The sequence below is a fragment of the Schistocerca americana genome, chromosome 1 (genome assembly GCF_021461395.2).
Source record: "Schistocerca americana isolate TAMUIC-IGC-003095 chromosome 1, iqSchAmer2.1, whole genome shotgun sequence".
In the NCBI taxonomy this organism is placed as follows: Eukaryota; Metazoa; Arthropoda; class Insecta; order Orthoptera; family Acrididae; genus Schistocerca; species Schistocerca americana.
Genome location: NC_060119.1, coordinates 89,313,087 through 89,335,777, shown reverse-complemented (window position 1 = coordinate 89,335,777; position 22,691 = coordinate 89,313,087). Strand labels below are relative to the sequence as shown.

At 42.5% G+C, this 22,691-nt stretch overlaps 1 non-coding gene across 1 annotated transcript; it reads left to right on the top strand.

The window, feature by feature from the left end:
* The first annotated feature begins 22,551 nt into the window (after nucleotides 1-22,551).
* On the top strand, nucleotides 22,552-22,626 carry Trnap-cgg. Its single transcript has one exon. It is a non-coding gene; the product is annotated as a tRNA-Pro (tRNA).
* Nucleotides 22,627-22,691: the final 65 nt, after the last annotated feature.

Here is a 22,691-nt window from a genome sequence, read left to right as displayed (position 1 = left end):
GTATATCAGCAAAATGCTTGATTAAAGGTTTGATAAACTGGAAATTGTTAAATTTGAAAAGGACGGGAACATAAATACTGAGAGATCATTTGCCTTACTCATTGCCATACGTAAGGGACGCTGAACAAGTTAGGAACAGATGCACAGCCGGCTTCATAGAGCGGAAGCACATCATCTGTGAGTGACCCTACTGACAAACACAGAATGCTCAAATGTATGGTAATCGTGCCTCGAGTGCAAGTAGTGCAGTAGAGTCAGAGAGATGGCGTTGACCAGTCTATTACATTAGCCAATGAGCAGGACTGTGTTCATATACGGAACATGTACAGTGTGATTTATAACGCTGTTTATCATTTCTAAAGTGACAGCCCCAAAAACAAGAGTAAAGTTAATTGGAATCTGTCCGATAAAATAATTATATATTAAATATAGATATTATTAAATTCATTTATATATTTATTTATATATTATATAGTTATATTACTTATTTATATATTAAATATAGAGAACAAGAATTTGTTTGGCTGTCATCTTCAAGGCATAATCTAATAACAAAAAAAGATACCAGCGTACCTCACGACAACGAGTCGAAATTTCTGTAGAGTCATCATTAAATCAAAAAATAATTGAATTCTGCTGATCACCTGATCATTTAAGAGGCCATCAACACCAGAAAACGTGCGTTTAGCGATCTCAAATTTCTCAAATAAATTGAGATTCCTTCCCTTATGTCCAAAATGCCAAATTTGCATATTATTAATAGTAAGCGGGCAATGGCCAGGTGCCTTTAAATGTTCTGCAAATGGTGAGTGGTGTTTTATCTGTCCCTTGTTTGTTTAAAACCAGGATGCAGGAACATCTGCTCACATTCTTCGCATTTGTGCAATATATTCACCACTGCATTGGGTATATTCTAATCTGTAAATCCCTGACTTACCATAACTGCTTCTCTGTGCCTGTTCATTATGAAGAAGCTGATGTCATTTATTGGTACCACCGCTGAAAGCTAGATGTCAGTTTGGACGCCGTAAAACTTGGCTAGTTCACAAGACAGGCCTGTAAAACGGAGGTAGATCCACTTTAACCTATTTTTAAGGGTATTTGGATGCTTCGTGTGAGATAGATTTCATTTCCTTCCTTTTTATAAGCTCGGGCCTGAAGAAATACTGTAGCGGTTTTTACTTGCTATAAATTTTAGGTTGGTTAGTTCTATACTGATGGCATTTTCACAGAGAGGTAGACCAAGGATTAGATCAATCACGGAGCTGAAGAAAAACTGAATTTATAACGCCATGGAATTAAAGATGAAGTGTGAATGATTGAATCAATAGTGGTTAGCTTTCTGTAAAATTAAAAACATTTGACTAGTAATCAACTGTATTTGGAGAACTAAGTAATTTAGTTTACTCGAGTCATCCATGCTTTCATTTGTAAATCACCTCATCGAGTGCAGTTCATGAAATCAGTTGGCAAGTTGTTGTATATCCGAAAGGTAGCAATGAACAAAATTACTTCAGGAATAGTTCAACCACATGCAAGACAATCTGTGGTTTACAAACTTTACGTTGACGACATACTCATTTTTTCCAGTCGCTACTCTTCGGAAATACAGCAGTTATATATTAGCAGCCTGCCAACTGCAGTTAAATGAGTTTAAAGATGAAGTTATTTGTTAACTACCAACCAAAGTTAATTTTGTTGTACTTAATCGCAAAATATAGTCATAAAACATTATTTGCATTAGTTTCGAAATTTCTGTCTTCTTCTCTATTCCCGTCTGTTGCTGAAATGAACAAACACAATACATATTTTGAAGAACTGCGCTCCTAAATGACACTTGTCCGCATTACAAAATACAGTTTTTATGTTGCAGCTGTGTGTATAGTCCCTGTTGAGCTCCGAGTCAAATCTGTACTTCGTTCTCTCTCTCTCTCTCTCTCTCTCTCTCTCTCTCTCTCTCTCTGTGTGTGTGTGTGTGTGTGTGTGTGTGTGTGTAGCGTAGTCGTTCCTTCTACCAACGCCTTCTTTATATGGAAGTGTCTTTTGTTGTTTGTTTAGGCTGTGGCTGTATTTTAATATTTTTAAATGTGTTCCTATCTTAGATGGGTGACGGTTGTGGGCTATTAAGAGGTCAGCAGATGCGCTACGGAGCTTTTGTTTTTTTAGGACTCTGTGGTGTTCTGAATATCTCGTTTTAAAGTTCTTGCATGTTTATCCTATGTAACTGGGGTCCGACCATCTAATTCCAGTTGCAGTTTGCCTGTCTAATGGCTACCAGGGGCAACAAAAGTTATATTTTCAGTACTTCATATAATAATTGACCGAATTTATAAATTTAAAATGCCGTCATAATCCAATCGTTAAGAGGTATAATCTTACTTTAACACAATAAGCTGCCTCAAGACGTATACCCAAACTTTTAAAGTACCCAGACTCTTTCCTTCCCGTATCCGAGAATGAGAGCGTTTAGCGACTTCAAACAAACGTTTAACGCAGTTTCAAAACTTTCTTCTCGCTGATGAGCCTAACGACAAATATCTAACAAATCAATTCATTTGAAGCTGTTTTATATATGCGACTTCGATTCTTTAAAGAATCTGGTGTTTCTCGGTGTGTACTGACTGACAAGTGTTGCATGTAATTTCGTATATGCTAGATGCGTTGAATTTATCTGTGGATGTTTCCTGTGTTCTGAATTTTTTCTATGTTGTGTCGTCTGTCCTGTACCCTACTTAAAGTCTCTGCTTTTTTTAAAATCTTGCTTATTCTGTGAACTACTTTATTATTGTAGATGAGTATGTGCCACTTTGTTTCGTATGTGGGTTCTTAGTTTTGCTGTGTGTCATGTGTAGTCAGTGTCGTGTATTTAATACCTAAATATTGTGATACTAATTAGAAGCAGTGATTTACTAAGGTTCTGCTGAGAATCATGAAACAGTTTTATCTTCTAAGACGATTGTAAATTTGTAAAGGACGTTTTAGAAGCTGATGTCCATGCTGATTGGCCATGGGACATTCCTTTCTGCCTTAGGTTAATTTCATAGATAATGGAGAATATATTGTTGTATACTACGCACTGCACAACGTGACTAGCATACGTGCAACGGAAACTATGCATTTAATAGATCTTACGTAGCAGTTTCACTCTCATCCATTTTCGTAATCAAACTGCTCGCCATATATAGCAGATAAATACCGTTGGAAGTCGCTGTGGTCGCAAATCATGAAACGGAGCACGTTCTGTGTGATTTACCTTCTCGTTTCCGAGCATGCAACAACCACAATGGAAATCGCGTTTGACGTACTTCACCATAACAAACACAGAGAACTTTAGACTTATATATTGTCACTATTCGTCTCTCCTATGGCATAGGCACACTATAAAATGACAGTGCAAATGTGATAGAAGATGAATATTTAGACATATAAAATCTAAAAAGACACACAAAAGTATGTAAAATGTCTCGGGGCTGTTTTCTTGATATTGTCTCAACTCTGAAGTTCCCCACGCTAGCCTAACCCGTGCATCGTTCTACACCTATGCTTAGCTGCTGCAACCTACATCCGTTTGAACGTGCTTACTGCAGTCATTCATCAGACTCTCTCTATACTCGAAATTTTAACCCTCATGCCTCCCTGCAAATACCAAAACTGTAACTTCTTTCCAGAACACTATACATTCCGTTCGGCTGCTGTTCAAAGTTCCGTCTTTGAGTTTCATAGAGAAGCAATAAAAACTTTGAGGTTTGACAGAATTACAATACCACCGGCAAATACCATTTTCAGATTCCTCTTTCGAATCCTTTACTGTTTACTCAATGTACAAACTGAATAACATCTCTGATGGGCTGTAATCCAGTCTCACTGCCTTCTGAACCACTGCTTTCCTTTCATGTACTAACGCTCTTACAACTGCAGTCTGGCTTTACAACTTGTATTTTATTCCCGAGTGCTCCTGAATTTAAAACATTGAATCCCAGTCAACATGAGCAAACGTTTTCTTTAAATCTACGGTAAATCTATATTATAAGATAAGTGGTCGCTTCAGTTGTGCCTCATGTGTTCCTGCATTTCCCCGTAACCTAAATTGATCTTCTCCGAGGTCTACTTCTCCCAGTTTCTCCACTCTTCGTGGCGGTAAAATTCAATAAAATAATCTTAGGCATCCAGCCACGTCAGGTGTTAAAAATGCCACTAGTTTGCGAGTAAGCAGTTCGCGACCCTCGTCAAACATGGCGACTGCCAATGGGCTGCAGGTACCCTCTAATATACTGTAGCGGCCGGCTGGCTGTGACGTCATCGGTGACCACGGTATCGTCATTAATTGGCATAAGTTGCACCCGCTTCAGCCTTCGCTGGATCCCACACCACGCTAAACTACGTCCCGCCTTTTCTGTAAGGTGTGATATCCATGATATTTAATTGTAAACATAAACTGTTAAGCAGTTAGTATTATTTCATATAGACCTCTCCGAAGTTGAATACTAGGTTCCCTGGACACTTAACGCTGACAGAAGTGTGATATTTACAACATCTGTAAATTTTCACTTACCGTAATTTAAGTCCCCTTTGTTATACCGGAGCCAAGGTAGCCCCTGAGGGCCGCCAACCCATATTACACTACAGAGGACGAAGTTGTCTATGTCAAAGGCGTACCAAAAGCACCGTGGTAAATGCCAGCTATTTACATACAAAAGAAAGACTTTCCGAGCAGTACTTCCTGCAGGGGGAGCTCGAGCCACGGCCTGCAGGTAGTATCACTACGCCAAAATCTGATTGGCTGGAGATAGCTACTTAGGAGCTAGAACCAGCCCTGGAGATCACTTCACTCTGGATGCCGACCTTTGCACGACTGATTCTAAGGCGGCTGAGGCAGCTCAAGGCTTATCTTGCCAATTGCTTGACTATAAGATTGTTTGCTGGACAAGGCCTTGAGAATCAGATTGACTCAATTTCCAATTGGCTTTCCAGTGCCCCTCTGGATCGTTAGTAGTAAGTTGGTGGGGACAGCTGAGATATCATACAGGCTTTCTAGATCAAAGCTGGGTATGTGGAATATGAGAGAGAACATTTTTGATACCTGAGTTTTTACGAAGCTACAGCGTATCTTACCCCATGTTCGGTCCCCAGCCTGGTGTCATATGTAGTCGGATGGGGTTTACATTACACACGAGATACAGGCAAGGAACGGTTGTTGGTTTTAGCGCGCTAGTGACAGTAATATCCAATGTGTCGTTTAGCTGGACAGATTTGCAGTGGTCTATACAAATGAAAAACTACATTACATAAGACTCTAAACTATCGCGAAGAAACACTATACGATGTCAAACGAATGTGCCATAAGGAAGCCTTTCAATCTGTATTTGGAAACATTGGATGTATTTTTAAAACTATTCAGTTCTGTGACGAACCTGCTGAAAATGTTACCAGCAGAATACACACACATCCCTGTACAACAATCAAAGCAGTCTTGTAGAAATTAAGATAGTTTTTTTGTTGAATGTTTACGTTCCCATGGACCGAAGTGTGTGTATGTGCGTGTCTCGCGCGTTTCTAAGAAAAATAGGACATGGGCTATAGAAATATGTTCCTGCAATTGATCCCCCTTTGAATGGTGCATTTATCCATTGTCAACTTTAGTAAACACGCTGTTGTATTTTTGCAGTGAACATAGCAAATTTCTTTGAAAGTAAACCGATGTGAGACATTGTTCAATGGGACGACAAATTCAGTTAGAAAATTGATGCCATAGCTACGAAGAACCCACTCAGCGCAAATCTGGCCAGTTTCCCGATGGAAACTTTTCACGGAGCAACTCTTCACGCAGCCAAGAAGAAACTTACTTCTTCGTCTCGTTTCGATATGTTGACGAAACTCGCCGTATGACCTCATGGAGGAAAGGAAGTCTCAGAGGTTCTAAATTTTCTGAACGATATTAATTCTAATGTAAATTTCACAATGGAAAAGAGAAAGGAGGTTAAAATTCGATTTTGGATGTACAGATACTTCTACAGAAAACCCACAAACCTTCGTAAAAATTTCAGTAACCTTCCAAGTAAGAAAACGGAAGTAATCAAGGCGTTGATGGACGGGTATAAAATATCCAGTGATGATCTGGTTTACTCTGGAATTAATTTCAGAAAAAATGGCTACTCCAACAAAGAGATAAAGGGGGCACTAAATGTTAAGACATGGAGATCCCGGCGAAAAAGAACAAGTTAAGGTGGAACTTTTCCTCCCATTCATAAAAGTAGTCGCTTATAGCATCAGCAGATTGCTCAAAAGATGTATTGACATGGCGTTCAAACCGGCAAGTAATGCGAGAGAATATTTGAATAATGCGAAGGACCTACGCCCGTTGCTAGCCAAGGCGGGAGTATACAAAATCCCTTGCACATGTGGCCAATTAAGCATATCAACTACTGAAATATTCTTTAAGACGAGCGTTGATGATTCTAAGTTCAATTGTCATCTGGGCAACACGGATTAATAGACAGTAACAGATGATGCATTGGGACCAGGTAACCACCAAATTCAATTCACTGCTACAGCGGTTTATTCAGGGTCCAGCTATTACTGCGCTACAGTGTACAGAGGGGTCACAGAAATTCAAAAACCCGAAACCAGCTTTAACAGAAAAGAAGAGGGACTGCAACTATTGCCGGCCGGGGTGGCCGAGCGGTTCTAGGCGCTAGCCTGGAACCGCGCAACCGCTACGGTCGCAGTTTCGAATCTTGCCTCGGGCATGGATGTGTGTGATGTCCTTAGGTTAATTAGATTTAAGTAGTTCTAAGTTCTAGGGGACTGATGACTACAGAAGTGCTCAGAGCCATTTGAACCATTTGAACTGCAACTATTCAGTAGTGAGGCCTGCAAATTTGTATAAGGTAAACAGCGCCACCTCTGAGCATTGCAAGCTCCTTAACACAGGCTGGTACAACCCCGCGATCTGTGGCAGCGATCGGATGACGTCACGACTTAGCATAGGTGTGCTTACGTATAAACAGTTCGGCTTGCTGAGTTTTTATTAGTTGATGTTTGAACTCCAACAGTCTTCATAGCCTTCGAGGATATCTCTAGCGTTACGAGACAAGACTTTTGGGCCACAGCCTAACGCTCATATAAATAAAGTCGCGAGAGATGTAAACACCCCCCGTGAAACCCCGCATGGTATGATTTGTTAGGATTTATTTCCACTTTCCAAACAGGGCACTAAATGGCAATTTTTTACGTATGTTATTTGGAGTATAAAGTTCAGGTTCCAGCAGCTCTTAAATAGCGCAGTGTCATCGGCGACTGCCGTACGGTTGCCGGCCTCATCCTTGGGTAGCAGCAGTAGCGGCTGTGACGTCAGTGGTGTCCAGTCCATCGCCGTATAGTGCATTGTTTTCGCCCCACGTGTGCCGCATCTGCTTTAGCCTTGCTGTGGCAGGGCTCCACGCTGCACCCAGCTGCAGACCGGCGTGTTTATGTAAGGTCTTTCAGATAATTAGAATTCTATGGTATCTTTGAAGGGTAGACGAATGAGAAGGGTAGTATCCTGAAGAGAGGTTACAAGTTAAACATTATTCCAATACCCTTGTTTTACTTTTGTTACGGTCAAATTAAATCATGCGATGGTGAAAGAACTAGATTAACACATCTGTTAGTGAACAGCTAGAACAGTCGTCCGATTGCAGCTCCAGGTTGCCTATCTAACGACTTCTAGGAGCAACAAAAAATTAAATTTTGAAATTCACTGAGTGATTATATGGAATACTGAAAATTAAAAGTGCTGACATGTACTCATTAAGAGATCTGTTCTCACGTTAAAGATTTAATATTTGTCTTATAGTGTTAAAGTTAGAAACTATGCATGTGTCTCGAGGCAGCGTAGCTCACAGTGTACAAATTAGGCAGGTTCATCCAGCATTTGTTGGGAGTCGCTAAGCGCTCTCATTCTCAAAGTTCACACATAATGTCAATTTCGAACCTTTTCGAATCTTTTACATCACCCACGCTACAGTGAAAGAAAGAAGTTTAACACTTATCATAGTTCTGCTGTGCATGCAACAGTCTTCGCATCAAACAAGACGTTTTGACTTAGTACTTCTTCAAAACTAATTGTGTTCGCATCGTATTTTTCAGACAGTATACCAGTGAATATACCGACTAAATTGTATCATTTTATTAATGTCTAATTCCATTGGGAACTGTGTGCACCGCGGCCGTATTATTGTCAATATATTTTTGGATAAATGGCAGCATCGGCCGTAAAGATTGAAATCCTTTATTTTACAGATCGATTTCTATTACTTTGTGACCATCTTCAGTACAGACTGTTCGACCTTTGTAGATCTACATCATAATTGCACAACATTTTCTATGAGGTGTAACATGTACTGCGATAATTCCTTCTAACACACATCTTCACTTTTACTTCAATTACAGAAGAATCTATATTGTGACCATAGCAGCTGCCGATCAAACATGCAGTAGCTTCTGTTGTAACACATACTGTGATAATTACTTCCATCTCAAAGAAAATGTCGTGTTGTTAGGATGTGGACCAACAAGATTCCAATGGTCTGCACTGAATATGTTCACACAGTGACAGCAATCCTTTATTTTACAGATCGATTTCGATCTTTACGACCGATTCTACCATTTATCCAAAATTTCTAATGTTATTTTACGACATACAGGTCACGAGATATGTTGTTACAAACAGTAAGATGCGTGAAAAACTACCTTTCCTTAAGAGGAAGCTGCCTTATGCATCGGAGGGAAGGGGGGTTACTGGTGAAACACTAAATGTAGTAGATGAGGCGCGCTATTTAGATCTAAATATAACTGATGATGGTCAAAGGAGGGAGGATATAAAATGCAGATTAACTACAGCTCGAAAATCATTGCCAATTAAAGAGAAAGCCTTTTCCGAAAGTATTTGTCTACTTTCATACAAGGCTGAACTGCAAAGTGTAATAGATGTACATTTTAGACAATACTAGAAATAAGTGTTTGAAATGTGGAGTTACAAAAAAAATGCTGAAGTTTAGATAAGTAGGTCGGGTAAAGAATGAGGTACTGGATGGTAGAATAGAAAGGGAAAACAAATTTCTAGTATAACACGAATAAAAGAAGTGATCGGTTGATCGAAAGCATAGTGGCGCTCAAAGGAATCGTCGAACTGGGAAGGTTCGAAATGTGTGTAAGCTTAGGGACTGATGGCCTTAGCGGTGAAGTCCCATAAGATTTCACACACTACTTAACCTAAATTATCCTAAGGACAAACTCACACACCCATGCCCGAGGGAAGACGCGAACCTCCGCCGGGACCAGGATCTGGGAAGGTGTAATGAAAGAAATTGTAAAGGGAGAACAAGAGATGTATACAGTAACACGGTTCAAATGGGTGTAGGCTGCAGTTGTTATCTGGAAATGAAGAAGGTTGTACACGATACAGTAATGTGGGGAGCTGCATCAAACCAGTGTTCAGACTGAAGACCGCAACAACAGCGACAATAACTACTAATTTAGTCACGGTCCCCCCACAAACCTTTAGTATCGCCGGCCGGGGTGGCCAAGCGGTTCTAAGCGCGACCGCTACGGTCGCAGGTTCGAATCCTCCCTTGGGCGTGGATGTGTGCGATGTCCTTAGGTTAGTTAGGTTTAAATAACTTCTGAGGTCATCAGCCCCTAGAACTTAGAACTAAGTCCCATAGTGCTCAGAACCAAACCTTTAGTACCCATGATGGTAGAAGTGTCGTCGAACGGACTGTGTGCCAATTTTCTATGCATTCTCTGGATAGTGTGATCACATGTACCTCTCAAGTTCATGCCTGCGCTCATAGGGTAGTTGGTATACTCCACAAGCTACGTTGCCCAATGAACAAAATACTAGTGAGTGGAATATGACACATGGTTTGTCACTGTGACAGGACACCGAAACTTAGCATTAACAGAAGAAAACCTTTACACTTAAAACTAACTTGGGGTGTACCCCAAGGGAGTGATTTAGGAACATAAGTATTCACTTTATGCACGGTGTTCACAAATTCAATTTCCAGATCGATAGTATGGTGGCGAACACAACAAATATATTTCAATAAGGAAAGAGGTATCACAAATTTTCACCTTTTGTATGAAAAAACAATTATTTTTGAAAATTGGTGAACATGTCACTAACTCAAAAATTAATAGAATGAATATTTTCTAGACTTGAAAAGTGGATTATAGTAGATGATAAGTGTAGGTTATAGATAAGTTTTCATTTTCTAGTGAAGGAATGAGTGCGTGAGCTAGAAAATGGAAACTGGGTTATAGTGGATGGTTTCAGTAGGTTCTGGGTAGTTTTCGTTTTCTAGTGAAAGAAGGGGTGAAAAGAGTGATTTTCAATAGAAAATAAAAATGAGGAAGAACCTAATTAAGGCATCTGCTCATTTACGTTCTCACGTATGTCTGCCGTCTGGGTTTACTGTCGTTTTAGCGAACGACGCGCGGGCTTTCGACCGCATTTTACTTTTTTACCCGTCAAAGGATAATGGCGAAGGACATTTAATCTTGAGCTCAGGATCTCCGCTGTTACTATGGCGTATTTTATGGCCCTTTCTCCAAGAGGAAATCCCTGTTTTAGCTGTCTTTTTCTTCAGTCTGTTGGGCTTAACGTGCAGTTGCTTTTAACTCCTTTTTCGTCTTCGTGTTCTATGGTTCTGACATGGGCGGGTATGACATTAGTTGTTTTTGCGCCTCAAAACAAAACTAACAAATTCAGCGTTGTGATATATGTGCTGTGTTGTTTGTGTTTGTGAACCCCCCCTTCCGAGATGAACGTCACTGGTTTAATGTAGGTTTTGCCCTATACGGTGTTGCATACCCTATTGTTTCCGTGTGTAATGTTTGTGTCACGATGCTTTTTCCTATGACTGTGTTTTGGGTGTATTTTTAGGTGTGTGTGTGTGTGTGTGTGTGTGTGTGTGTGTGTGTGTGTGTGTGTGTGTGTGTGCGTCTGTGCGCGCGCAAAGTTCGTGAGCTGTGTAGTTGTTAGTGCTCATGTCATCATTCAATTCGTGTTGTTCTTGTTTACGATGTCTACGCTTTCCACAATCATTACTATTTCTTTCTCTAATTATTCTATTCTTAACAATAAGGATGTCTGCCCCGTAGCCCATTTGTACGTTTGGCGCTTTAGGTGCCTGACTACCTCGTAGTCCATGCCGCCTTGCATGCACAGTAGCTCGACGTGTTTCGTTGTCTGGTTGTCAGCGACGCGGTTCAGCGTCGTTACTGACAATGACGGGAAGATTTCAATACCATCGGAGGTCTCCGGGAGGTAGTCCATTTGTGGCCACCATGCAGTTGCGCGGCGCGATGACCTCGCCCTGGTAGCTGGAGGCTTGTTTCCGGCGGTGAATATTTTTCTATGCGCCATCTAGATGTGTGGAATGAAGGTCCTCTTGACATATCGTGGTCTTAGACTACAATTATCAAAACTATGTCTACTGTGTTAGCGATCAGTTTTTCAAGTAACTGTTTGTATGTGGGGCGTTCCGGATAGCCTGCTTTGTTGCAAGTTCGGTTTCTGTACATATATGGCATGCAACAACGGTTTGGACGTGTCCCGAGTTGGAGCGTTTGTAGCAGACTGCTGCGTTTCGCCTACAGCGCTTAACTGGGTGTCCTAAGCCGTGGCAGGTGTAGCATTTCTGCACCCTTTTCGAAGCACTTAGAACAGAAAAACTTCAAATCGATGTATATCCGTTCTCTTCGCATAAGAGCATACCATATTCGAGAGCTTACCTCAATAATGCTGTTCACCGTAAACTTGTTTTTTGGTCCTCTTTAAAACTTGAGCTTCACTTCTTAGTCAAACGTTTCTCTGATAACGTCCTCACTGAGGTTAATCTCATACAGTTCCTCCATGAAATCCTTGTCCTAAATGGACGTTGGTACGTTGTATATGGCTATTAGTAATCTATTTTCTTCCTGTGGAGGAACGATTTCCGCGACTTAAGCCTTCATGGAATGAACGTCTAACGGAATCCAACAAATCAATAAAAATGTGAAAATGGTTGGACCTCACTGGTTGGTGGTCACCTAAACCTGCAAGTACAATTGCTCTCGCTGTTAAAACGGCTCAACTTTACGTGTGGATGAACTCCTGTGTGACATTACTCTGCCTAACTTGAGAGGATCTCACCTGCACCCAACACAAGCTGCAAGACAGCTGGTACAACGTGCATTGCGTTGTCTCAGCAGTAATGTCGACATCTCTGCTGGCCGAAGTCCACTTTTTGTACGACTCCCACGGGGGAACTCCTTAGTCTCTAAACCCCACGGCCGTAGTGCCTTTAGTGCACGCCACTCACATCGGATTTGTCCGCCTCACGTTCACTCCGTAAAATTTTGACATTACTCCACGTGGAAGTCGGAAAAGTATGTTAGAACTGATGTGTCGACAGAAGTGCCGACACAGTGTAATTTTAGGGGACCACAATGCAGCAATAAGCACACAAAGGATGGCGTGAGGTCTGAAACAGGATACGTAATGAATGCTATAAAGAAAAGTACGTAGCTTTTGGAATACTTAACTTTAATCCATCCTTGTTGCATAATCGTTCTTGATGAGACATGCTTTATACGATAAGTATCAATTGCTATGTAAGGCTAATGGCGCCTTGCTAGGTCGTAGCCATGGACTTAGCTGAAGGCTATTCTATCTATCTGCTCGGCAAAGGAGCGAGGCTTCGTCAGTTTAGTCGCTAGCAAAGTCGTCCGTACAACTGGGGCGAGTGCTAGTCCGTATCTCGAGACCTGCCTTGTGGTGGCGCTCGGTCTGCGATCACACAGTGGCGACACGCGGGTCCGATATGTACTAATGGACCGCGGCCGATTTACAGGCTACCATCTAGCAAGTGTGGTGTCTGGCGGTGACACCACAAGAACATCAATGCGAGCGTTGTTCGGCATCTCCGCGCCAAATGCACGCGTTCTAGCATCAGAAAATCCCGCTCTATACAATTTTGAAGCTCCGCTTCTAACATGCCATAGCGCGTACCCAACCGCAGGCTGTTCCGTCTCTATATATATATATATATATATATATATATATATATATATATATATTTTTTTTTTTTTTTTTTTTTTTTTTTTTCCAGAGGGACGCTGACGAGAGCCGACCATTCCCGTGGTGGACGCCGCAGAGCTCCCAACATCACTTTAATCTGCATTCACTTCTCTTTTAACATTTTTGTCGTGATCAGTAGCGCAACTAAGGAGACGTTTCACTTTGGGAATGTTCGCGCTGTGTTCAAACCTTAAAATTTCACTGGTGATGCTCTGCCGCCGTCTCGGACCCTGGGTGATTAAATTCGCCAAACACAAGAGAATACCTTTGCATTGCACTGACCGCCGGAAAGATGCCATGCTAATGCAGACCTCATACTGTGCCAGACGCAACGCCTGCTCGCACTCCTCCATCCAGCCGGCTTCCTGTTGGTTTTAGAATATGCTAGGTCCACTGCCCTCACTACAGCCTTCCTAATTGACTTTCTCTCGGTGATGAGACAAAATACCTCTGCTCGCCCCACGACTCTTCCCAGGAAGCGATATTACGTTCAGCAAAAGGCCTTCATCCACCAACCAAATCCAGAAATCAACCATTGTCAATAACAATTAAGATATGCATCTAGTCGTGCAAAACAACTAATTACCGAATTAACCGGTCCCATAATAGTCTCTGATGACCTGATTATGATCCTAAAGTGAAACGAAAGCAAGTCAAAATGACGTTCTACGTTTGACAGTCACACGCATAAAAATCTACCAATATGTGTCGTGACCGTAGAAAATTTTAAATTTTACTCTGCCTATTGAGCCTGGACTCTTATTATGGTCACTAAAGTAAAACAGCCAGCCGACATTAAGAAATAGTCCACCAGGACGTAGGGACAAGACAAGCGGCGGAGGCTGCCAAGTATGGCTTGTTGATCAAATAACTTTGATTCAAGCTACTTCCATTGGGCAAGTTTGTGTTTGACTTCCTGCCAGAGGAAGACGTAAACACCAGGGCGATAATACAGCAAGAGAGAGTGTCAGGCACATGCGGAAAAGACTCGTGTGGAACCAAATTAAGTTGTGTGCAACTAGAAACGAAAGTGTCGTGTGGAACCGATGGCATTAAGCCGACCAATTAGAAACGAGAGTGTCGTGTGGGAGCATAGGCCTTCTTGTGCAATCCGATCACTTAGAAATGAAAGGTTCATGTGAAACAAATTAACTCATGTGCACCCAAGTACATGAGAAACGAAATAAAAGGCCAGGAAGCGGAATAGCAAGAAGCACAGATTCAGGTGCAGAGGCTGTGCCGGCAGTTTCGAGATTCCGCAGTGAGACGCCAGCAGGGCCGAGTAGGCCCATAGCAGCTGATACAGCTTTTAAAGACTTCAACTACGAGAAGACGGTGATAGCCTGTGTTCAACACTATTCCAATGAAACTCTAAAAAATCCTACTTGACCTGCAGTTCCTCAGTGTCTACCAGAGTCCGTCAGTATTTGTCTCAATTATTTAGAGAGAGTTCAGTGCTAACCAAGAACAAGTGATTGCTTTGTACTTGCTACTTCAAAGCTAATTGCCGGTACATATAAGAAACAAGTCCGAATAAATAGACTAAATCTTACTAAGGGGTTTATGGTCCAACACCTCACATAAGTATATGTGAGTATAAACTTCATAGAAACTAATCAATCTTTCCTGCCTATTGCAATTGTGTAACTTATTTTCAGGAAACTTATTTGCTTCAAACCAAAGAGATTCTCTCCCTCTCATCTCCGATATAAAGTCTGATAGCAATTTATAAGTAACCCATTGACGTTAACGTCCCGATTGCGCTACACAGTTCGCACTTACTTCATTCTGGTATAGTGAGGCTGTGCCAGGACGCGACATATGAGCACGAAATAATCTAAAGTGCCGACGGTCTGGCGCGTCTTGTAACGGTCCGCGCGGCTCCCCCCCCCCCCCCCCCCCCACTCTCCCCTCCCCCCATCGGAGGTTCGAGTCCTCTCTCGGGCGTGGGTGTTGTGTCGACCTTAGCGTAAGTTAGTTTAAGTTAGATTAAGTAGTGTGTAAGCTTAGGGACAGATGACCTCAGCAGTTTGGTCCCATAAGACCTTACCACAAACTTGAATTTAAATTGAAATTTTTTAAATTGAAGCGAACACACAAAAATAATTGCAGATTGATTGGAAGACTTCTCTGGAAGTATAGCCCACCCACAAAGGATCTATTTTATGAAATCCTCGGTACACCAGTACCCCAACTTACAAATTGTTCTTCAAATAAGATTGATGGAGTAAATTGGAAGGAAACCGCGTCGCACCTCTTTGGATCATCTCGGACTCATTTAGTAAACACGAAAGCGTCACGGAGGTGGTCGACAAAGAGCAGAGGCAGACGCCACAGGAGAGGCGTTCTGCATCACCGTGTGGTTTACTCTTAAACTTCAGAGAGTGCACTTACCTAGAATACTCAGTCGACATGTTGCTTCACAATGCGGATACGTCCGGAAATAACAAAGAACCTACAATTACAGATATTTGTGTTCTCATTTACGCTTACGAAGAATCGTTTCCTCACGAACCATCCACGACTGGAACAGGAAATGGGGAACCTGCACTGGTACACAAAGTAGGCAGCTTACGGAGAACTGATGTAGATGATTTAGGCGAGTCATATTTTTGCTTCGCGAAGAAGGTTGCCAGTGCGATGCAACATCGTTTTACGTCACCAGTAGGAATTAGGGGACGCTATACTGGATCATGCAGTTCTCAGCTGAAGCCCTTATTTGGTGGTTCTTATAACTTAAGTACTCTAAGGCTATGCAGTTTCAAACCACCAGCACATTGAAGATCTGTCGAAAACGTGTGGTTTTCCGTACGATTTGTTATAATGAAGTGACGGTAAGTGACATGCTGGTGAGTAAAGAGTTGTGCTATTTGCTAATTTTCGTATTATCACTTACGGGATCTGAGAGTATGGTAAATCTGCAATAAACCTGTTTTCTGAACAAACGTGCTTTGATTTTATGCCATCGTGAAGGCTTTAACCAGGGATATTTCATTAAACGACGTTTAATTCAAAAATTGCTCTGAGCACTATGGGACTCAACTGCTGAGGTCATTAGTCCCCTAGAACTTAGAACTAGTTAAACCTAACTAACCTAAGGACATCACACACATCCATGCCCGAGGCAGGATTCGAACCTGCGACCGTAGCGATCTCGCGGTTCCAGACGGCAGCGCCAGAACCGCGCGGCCAGACGTTTAATTACCACAGATCGGACTAAAAACGAAGACACTGTATCACATTAACGTCTGTTAAAGAACAAAAATGATGTAGCGTATGCATTCAGGTCAGTAGTACAATAACCTGGTGGAACAAGACAGTTGGGGAAATCATGTAAAGTTACGCGGAAAGTAAACACAAAATGCATACTTTTTTTTTAAAGACAAGGTATCAGAGTGTAAAAGATACAAAGCATTGTTTGGTGTAAATCTTTCTTTGGACAAAAATACGGAAACGCGGCGAGAAATGCGTGCTTGAACATAAATGCAGACGCTATTCAATCCTGCAAGTGCGCTGTTGTATTTGACCACGAACGGCATCTGTGCAGTGGCAGTGTCGTCAACAGGTTGTGAGTGTGAGTGTCGGTCGTGGTCAGAACAGCTCCGGTACATCGCACTGAAAGTGATACAGAACACTACGTGACTATCAACGAGAGCAAATTGTTGGTGCTCATATGGTGGGTGCTTACGTAACCAAGGTGGCCGATGTGTGTGCCGTTTCCGGACACACCATATCAAAGATTTATGCTACGTACAGGGAAAGCGGAAAAATATCATCCGCTACAATAGCGGAAATCAGTAAAAATTCATGGAAATTTCCAGAAAAATTAACGTTGCGCAACTATCCCAACCTACAAAGAGTATTAAATCCAGTATGCTGGCAAATGCAGCCAAAGGGTACCGCATTTGATGTCAGTAGTACAGCATACAAGGCATTAACGATTCTGGTTGTGTAAAGCCAGTCCCCTCTGCGCGGTGTTACTGTCGCTCATGGTGTGTGTACGTGCACACTGAGAATCGTCCACCTAAACCACGATTCTGACGGTGCCACACGGGAAACAGTTATCAGGCCAGAATGAAATTTTCACTCTGCAGCGGAGTGTGCGCTGATTTGAAACTTCCTGGTAGATTAAAAGTTTGCCGGACCGAGACTCGAACTCGGGACTTTCGCCTTTCGCGGGCAATAGCCTTTCTTCCAGTAGTGCTAGTCCTGCAAGTTTCGCAGGAGAACTACTGTGAAGCATGGAAGATAGGAGACGAGGTACTGGCGGAAGTAAAATTGTGAGGACGGGTTGTGAGTCGTGCTTGGATAGCTCAGTTGGTAGAGCACTTGCCCGCGAAAGGCAAAGGTCTCGAGTTAGAGTCTCGGTCCAGCACACAGTTTTAATCTGCCAGGGAGTTTCAGTTATCACGTCATCTAAAAGCAAAAATGTGACTCTCTAATCGTCAGATTCCCAAGATGATGAACTCTTAAAAGTACAGTGATTGATAATTTCGTTACAATGGGCGCATGATGCGGACAGAGTAAAAAGTATAGGCAAAACAAAAGATTATCTAAGGCATAGAAAGGGTGGCTTCAGCAAAAATCAAGTGCTACAGACTTGAACTAGTTTCTGATTTACAGTTGCCAGTAACTCACAGATGTGTACGACAAATTTTGTCACATTATAAACAAATTTCATTCAGGAAACGACTGCAGAAAGAACACGCATGAAAACCGAAACCTAAACATTCTACGTTGGTGTTGATTAAAAACATGTCATGGACTTCAGACTGGGATAAACTGAACTTCAGTGATGAGAAGTTTGATGTAGATAAGGAACCGTTGTGCGATCGACAGGTCGCGCCACAGTCTCTAGTAGAATATCTTAGCCTTATGAGGGCGTGGTTCGTACGGAGATCGGAGTGACGTTGACAGTGAGACCGGGAAGGTGAAACGGTTCGGTCGGGGTGAAACGGCCGGATTCAAACGTGGCTGTGAAGCAAGTAGTGTGCCGGCAGTTGATGGCTGGTACAAGCTAGGCAGTTAGCAGAGACCCAGGCGGGTTTCTGGAATGCGGATCATTATTACCACCTTAGCGGCCGGCTACAAACTTCGGACGTGTGAGAAGGAGAGTGTTGTGTGCTTCAGCGACCGACCGGAACTGGAGGAGTGTGGTAGACAGCCGCTGTGCTGATTGCATATGGTGAGCTTCTGATTTGGTTTATCGCATGCGAGTGAGCCAATCATTGCAGTACTGTGACGGTTTAGTTCGATAGTCTCCTGTTTGTCTGTTAGAGATTCACGTCCGGTTCCATATCAGACTTCTGCTTATTGACCCCCCCCTTCTGTCTCTAGGCAGGAAAGTTGCGAGGCGTGAGTTTGGTACAATTTGTGGTTGACGGTCGAACTTCTCGCTAGGTAACTGTGTTTTAAATGTCTTCAGATTTTCGCCACATTACAAGTTTCATTGATTAGACTTCGTTAATTCCTTGAAAAATTATTTACTTGTTTCTCTTTTTGCTGTAATTTTGAGTAGCCTGCGGTGACGTTAGTACAGGAATTGGGCCAGGTGTCAACTATAGGTCTAAGTCCTGTATTTATCTGTTAGTTAACCATAGGTTTTCCTTGTGGTGGGACAAGACGTTCCCTCGACGGTCTGGGCCTTCTGACATTAAAATGACATAAATATTCGTAGCACTATTTTGACGATCACTTAGGAATTCTACACCTTCACATCTCACTTATCCCCCTTGGTGCATCCAGCGAGTCTTGACCCCCTGTTGACGTTGGTTGTCTTGAATGTGTCTCAGTGTAAAATTCAGAGTTCTGCCTACCTGTGAGCTCTCTCCGAACTGACATATTGCAGCGGCCGGTGCCCATGACCAAGTTTTTATCGGCCCGCTGGGAACGGATCCCCTGAGCCAATCCCGTTGAACTGTTTTCACCACTAAAATCCTGTAACATCGTGTCTACTAACATCAGCCTCCCTGTTCTATCAATGGCAGTGGCCTCTTAATGGTACAAGGTGGTCAACAATTTTACTTCCATCAACAAGCCTCTATATCACATCGCCATTAGCAACATAGATAAATGCAATAGGTGTGCGTCCCTAGACATGATGCATCGCCTTTTTACTTGTCATGATCACCTGGGAAACTGATCCTGGCTAAGGAAGCAACTGGCTTTCCTCACTCGGTCTCTTGAATCAGAATTCTGCGGTCAGATACTTCTCTTTTTCCGAGGACATAGACTAACACGATCACATCGTTGGTTGGTCACTTTGTCCAGTATGTCGTTGCGAGTGAGGGTGATGAAGACCATTTAACTTTACGCCAGTTTGTCTTCGGCTTACCGGTCCTGCTTGCAAATGCCCCCGATTTCGAGAACTCTTGGACAGCATGCTGAATCTTACCTTTCAAAGAGAGGGTGTTGCACAGTTGCGCTAGCAGCTGCTGCCCTATTCGTACTTTTGTGTACTCGTCTCGCCTTTTGCTCTGTACCCCTTCCTTTTACGTAGCTGAATGGTCAGCACGTCTGAGTCTAATGCGCGGCATCCAGGTTCAGTTCCCGGTACAGCCAGAGACCTTTCTTCCTTGTTCGTGGGACTGGAACGTGATGCACTCAGCCTCGTGAAGTAATTGAGAAGCTACTAGATTGAGAAGTAGCGGCTCCAAGGTCTGAAATGTCAACAACAGTCGGGAGACCTGTGTGTTAACTCGATGCCTCTTACCACGTAAACACCCGTGCTCGAGGGGTAGCCGGCACTGTAGCTCAGTTTTATTTTTTATTACAGAGCGCGAGAAACCCTCTGATCGAACACGCTCCGTAAAGGAACCAACGATCAACTTGAACGGATGTCTTGTAACCTTCGCCCAGATCAAACGCAACGAACAATACCGAACAAAATAAAGAAAAAAAGGGGTAGCGTCTCTGATAAATAATGAACGCGTCGTCGGTCGCTGGTTCGGAACCCACCACCGCTTAAATTTTGATAAATAAACAACAGTGGCGGCCGAAGATTTCAGGTATAAGAAGTCGCAGTCATTCTGCCAGCGGCCTTGTCAAAGAGAGCGGAGGAGCGGACATTCTGTTGCCCTCGTGATGGGAAGCTGCCCCTAAAAGCGAAACAATCAGCAGTAATCAACGGCATGCGGATGCAGAAGGCAATGGGAAACCACTGCACTGAAGACACTTAAATTGTATCCACGGGCCATGTGGCCTGCAATTGAAAAAAATGGCGTGATAATCTTTCCATTGCCAAAAGTTTCCGGAATAGTTCCCCATTTGGATCTCCGAGAGAGGACTGTCCAGAAGAGGTAACCATGACAAAAAGATTAAATAATAAACGAAAGGATAAGGTTCTACGCGTCGGGGCGTGGAATATCAGAAGCTTTAATGTGGTAGGTAATCTAGAAAATCTGAAAAGGGAAATGCAAAGGCTGAATCTAGATACAGTACGGATCAGTGAAGTGAAATGAAAAGAAGACAAGGATTTCTGGTCAAGTGGTTATAGGGTAATATCAACAGCAGCAGAAAATGGTATAACGGGAGTAGGATTCATTATGAACAGAAAGGTAGGCCAAAGAGTGTGTTACAGTGAACAGTTCAATTCTAGGTTGTTCTTGTCAGAATCTACAGCAAATCGACAACGATAGTCCAGGTATACATGCTGACGTCACAGGCTGAAGATGATGAGATAGAGAGAGCATATGAGGCTGTTGAAAGGGTAATACAGTATGTAAAGGGAGGCGAAAATCTAATAGTCATGGGGGACTGGAATGCAGCTGTAGGGGAAGGAGTACAAGAAAAGGTTACAAAAAAATATGTGCATGGGACAAGGAGAAACGCTAAGTGAATTCTGTAATGAATTTCAGGAATAATAGTTAATACTCTGTTCAAGAATCACAATAGGTACACTTGGAAAAGACCGGGTGACGCGGGGAGATTTCAGTTTGATTTCGAAATCTGTCTGACCATGACGTAATCTGATACTGGATTGTAAGGTGTACCCACGAGCAAATAAAGACTCAAATCACAGTGTGCTAGTGATGAAGAGTAGGCTGAAGTTCAAGAGATTAGTCAGGAAGAATCAATATGCAAAAAATATGCAGAAATACTAAACGATGACGAGACACGGTTGAAGTTCCCAAAGGCTATAGATACAGCAATAAGAAATAGCTCAGTAGGCAGTATAGCTGAAGAGGAATGGACATTTCTAAAAAGGGCAATCACAGAAACTGGAAAGAAAAACATAGGTACAAAGAAGGTGACTCTGGTTGATCGATGAAAGAAGGAAATGGAAAAATGTTCAGGGAAATTCAGAAATACATGTCGCCGAGGAATAAAATAAACAGTAAGTGCAGGGAAGCTAAGGAGAAGAAATTTAAAAAGAAATGACAGTCGTAAGGAGTAAGTCAGCATACAGGAAAGTCAAAACAACTTTTGGTGATATAAAAACCAAGCGTGGTAACATTAAGAGTGCAAATGGATTACACTGTTTAATGTACTCTTTCCACCTATCCGCTCTCTCCTCCACATTTAAGGCCTCTGTGATGGGAAAGATCTGTCTGATGTGATAGAAGAATCGGAAGTCTATTAAGCAGAGACAGGGGATCCAGTATTAGAATCAGAATTTAAAAGAGCTTTCGAGGATTTAAGATCAAATAAGGCAGAAGGGATAACATTACATCAGAATTTATAAAATTATTGGGAGAAGTGGCAACAAAACGACTATTCACGTTGGTGTGTAGAATGTAAGAATCTGACTTTCGGAAGAGTATCATTCACACTACTGCGAAGACTGCAAGAGCTGACAAGTGCGGAAGCAATCAGCTCAACAGCTCATGCATCCAAGTTGCTGACAAAAATAATATAGAGAAGAACAGAAAAGAAAATTGGGGAAATGCCAGATGACGATCACTTTGGCTTTAGGAAAAGTAAAGGCACGAGAGAGGTATTTCTGACGTTGCAGTTGATAAAGGATGCAAGACTAAAGCAAAACCAAAAAACTTTCATAGGATTTGCCGACTTGGGGAAAGCGTTCGACAACGTAAAATGGTGTAAGATGTTCCGAATTCTGAGAAAAATAGGGGTAAGCTATAGGGAGAGCCAAGAGAGAATAATAAAGAGTGCACGATGAAGGACGAAGCGCTCGAATTAAAAAGGGTGTAAGACAAGGATATAGTGAAACTTCCTGGCCGATTAAAACTGTGCGCCCGACCGAGACTCGGTCGGGCACACAGTTTTAATCTGCCAGGAAGTTTCATATCAGCGCACACTCCGCAGCAGAGTGAAAATCTCATTCTGGAAACATCCCCCAGGCTGTGGCTAAGCCATGTCTCCGCAATATCCTTTCTTTCAGGAGTGCTAGTTCTGCAAGTTTCGCAGGAGAGCTTCTGTAAAGTTTGGAAGGTAGGAGACGAGGTACTGGCAGAAGTAAAGCTGTGAGTACCGGGCGTGAGTCGTGCTTCGGTAGCTCAGTTGGTAGAGCACTTGCCCGCGGAAGGCAAAGGTCCCGAGTTCGAGTCTCGGTCGGGCACACAGATTTAATCTGCCAGGAAGTTTCATATCAGCGCACACTCCGCTGCAGAGTGAAAATCTCATT